The sequence below is a fragment of the Nymphaea colorata genome, chromosome 9, assembly GCF_008831285.2.
Source record: "Nymphaea colorata isolate Beijing-Zhang1983 chromosome 9, ASM883128v2, whole genome shotgun sequence".
Lineage (NCBI taxonomy): Eukaryota > Viridiplantae > Streptophyta > Magnoliopsida > Nymphaeales > Nymphaeaceae > Nymphaea > Nymphaea colorata.
Window position 1 is genome coordinate 16,932,505 of NC_045146.1, and position 3,408 is coordinate 16,935,912.

The following is a 3,408-nucleotide window of genomic DNA, read 5'->3' on the forward strand; positions in this document are numbered from 1 at the left end:
ACCAGCTCAAGTCCGGTGTGGGCAATTCATGTAATTTTTGAATCATTATAGCATAATTTCAAGTATTTTTAAATAATTTTCTGTGAGCCAGTACCCACCATGTTCAACCAACCACTAAATAATGGGGACTTAAGGACAACATCAAATAAATATAATGTCTTTGACAATGTATACGCGTTTTTAAATAAATGTATGGCAAGGGCAAGGTAAGGGGATTTTGAGGTTCTTTCTCTAACCCAGCCACCACCTTACGAACACACTTTCTTCTAGCAAGAGTCAAGCCCTTCCCTGCCTTGAGAGAACGTTTCACTAATATAGACTAATGGTGGAGCAAAAAATTTCTGGCAGATCCTTAAAAGAAAATCATGTATAGTATTATAGTATAATTAGTATTTGAATATATTGACTAACATTTCATTCAAGAGTTCCAATAATATTATAGTATATTCCCATTGTTTATGTAATCAAAGCCCGTGTCCTCAGGCCATGTCATCCGAACCATTTTCGAGCTCGAAGAGTCAACCTTTCTTTCACATGTCACCGATCACTCGTGTTTCACTTGGAATAATTTGAACTTGACCAGAAGTCCGAATAAAACTTTATTAAATACCAAGTATTCCTTTCATCATTTTAATGCTGCTGCCTGCCACGCTCGAGGCAATTTTTTTCAAAATATTTTTGATAAGCAGATTGAAGTTAGGCGGAATTCTGTTATTAATGCGCACCCCTAGTGATGACTTTCTTAGGTTTCTTCGACTCGAAGGTTTTATTTTGTTGAACATCATGTCAGGATGCATGCGGAAGCTTTTTTTTGCAGCTCCAGAAAAAAATTCTCTCCCTCTCTCTCTAATATGCCAGACTATTATCTGCCGGTGATTGACGTGAGGATCTTCGCCACCTTATGCTGCCTGCCTTACATTAAATTGTCATGTTCCAATATAATACTTCAAATCTGACATATATTTTTAGATGAAATTTTTACAAGTTTCGATTTTCATTCATTCAGCTGCTTGTTTTCTGTTTAACCTAAGCAGTACTGGGATGAAAGACATCAAAACTTCAACGTGTTTTTGCATCAAACCTTTCAGATCTACGTTGGGCCTTACTCGAGGTAGCAAGAGAAGACGTGCATGGATCTAAAATTTAACAACACAACCCCAGTTAGCTAGATTTACTTTGGATGCTGATGGGAGCCAAGATAACCGAGCCTTCCAATTGAGTCTTAACTATGACAGGGATCGGAACAGAACAAAGAACTTGCTGTTAAATTACAGAATTCTAGGTGCTAGAGAGAGATGACTACAGATGTAGGGTCCGGGCAATGTCTTATTGTTATCGTTAATGCCGATGCAGCTGAAGACCTTTCTTCTTGTTTTCGAATGATGGGTTGTCATTCTTTTGTTCACCCGAATACATGTTGGGACCCAACACCACATAAAGCGTGTCGAGAAGGAGGATCGTCCACATGGCTGGTTTAAGTGGGCAAGAATAGCGAAGAAGGCGAATCGAGGGGTTGAGCTACCAGATCGACAGCAACTAATGAGAGGACAGATATGAACGACTGGATTCTCGATAGGAGGGACACGTACCGAGCGGGTGGAAACATTTTCCAAGTGTTCCATTGCGTGCAAGATCAGCAGGCTCATTAAGATGTCTGGTTATTGGCGAAGGTTCGAAAAGAAAAAAGAAGAAGAAAAAGAAAGAGGCTTGCACATGGGGAAGAGTTCCACAGTGTTCAAAAGTCAATGAAAAGGGGAGTGCTGCAATTATGAGAGCGTTGCGGAGAGGGAGAGACAGGCGTGGACTTGTTGAACAGCAATACCATAAAAATGTGGGCTACCAGGCAACTAATTGTTGCAGATCAGGTTGGCAATGGCCGGTGAGAGTTAGCCGCTTATCCCGGCTGATTAATGAACCCGGCGGCAATAACAAAACTGATTAGGTGTTTGGTAGAGGTTCTCTCTATCTCTATCTGTCTCTCCCTTACGTCCTGATCTCTTGCTTTGCCTCTTTCAACCCTCGGTGTCAAATCCGTCGACTCTGGCCAAAGCTCGATAAACTTCGTTAACACATCACAGAATAGAACCTTTTTTGGCGTTTGGTAGGAGTTATTTTCCTCTCTCTCTTTCTCATGATGCTGAATAATTAAATGAAGAAGTTAGCGTTTCTGCACATGTAGTTCGAGACCCTGTCCTTGGGACTTTTAAGAAGCACAGACCCCACTTGCAGAAAATTGACGCGAATCTTGCTGCTCTCTGCCTTTCTTTTTTCACACACAGTTGCGAACCAGTGATCTTGCACATTTTTTTTCATCCGCTGGCAATTGCTTTTCTTTATTAATTCTTGCAATGCATTATGGTCACATGGGCGTTGCCATTTACTGTCACTGTTTTTTTTACTGTCTGATCTTGCATGCGAATGGGTGGAGTACTTTCCCCAACAATCGGTTCCGGTGTTATAGAAGTTGGGTTTGTGAAGCCTAAAGACCAGGTGCCGGTTCAGTGAAAAGTTTAGCTGAATCGGACAAAATAATGTTATTACATTGATTTTTTAGAAAATAAATGAAATGTATAATAAATAATGTAGAACTTAAAAAAAAAAACTTCAAAAATATTTGAAAAAGTGTTGACTAGGTTCACATAGCAACCCCTGTTTGGGGGCACCGGACCAAATCAGCTTGAGTCCGATCTGATTTGAGCCGGCCGATTTGTGCTGATTTTTATGACTATGTGGTTAATTTTGAGTCGCAATTTCGAAGAGTTTTGCACCTCAAACCAAATGCAAAAAAAAAAAAAAAAAAGTTGGGTATCCCGGTCAACTGTACGGTCCAGACCGCTAGCGGTCTTTTTCCCCTTTTAAAAAGACTTCCGATGGATGTTGGTCAAAATCCTGTAGATTCAATTTCGTGGTCTTTCGATGTTGAATCATTTTTATGATGAAAGTACAGTGTGATTTCTCAAAGACTTGAAAAATGTGAAGGACTGTAAGCCTTCAATTTTTGTAATTCTTCCAAAAATGTTACAATGTATTGTAAATAATAGTGTTTTTTTTTTTCTTTTACTAAAGGAAGACTTACATTACATTCACGTAGACAAGCTCGAAACCAGAACATCAAAAATTAAAACTCTTTCTCTCTCTCTCTACTGAACAGTTTTCTAAGTTCTTAAAAGGCTTACGTATGCACTCGCGTAATTTAACAATATTTCTATGAGAAACGAGAAGCCAAGCGCCTCCCATTCCCTTTTCCCCTGCAATTTAGGGGCGCGTCAACTTATGCAAGAAATTGACCCTCGCGAGCATCAAAACAGAGACCAGCCTTCTACCAGTCACACGATCGACTAGCCAAAATCGTTGGGGCCATAAATTAGCGATATCCCAAATGTGAAGTCATACTACGAAGATGGTCTC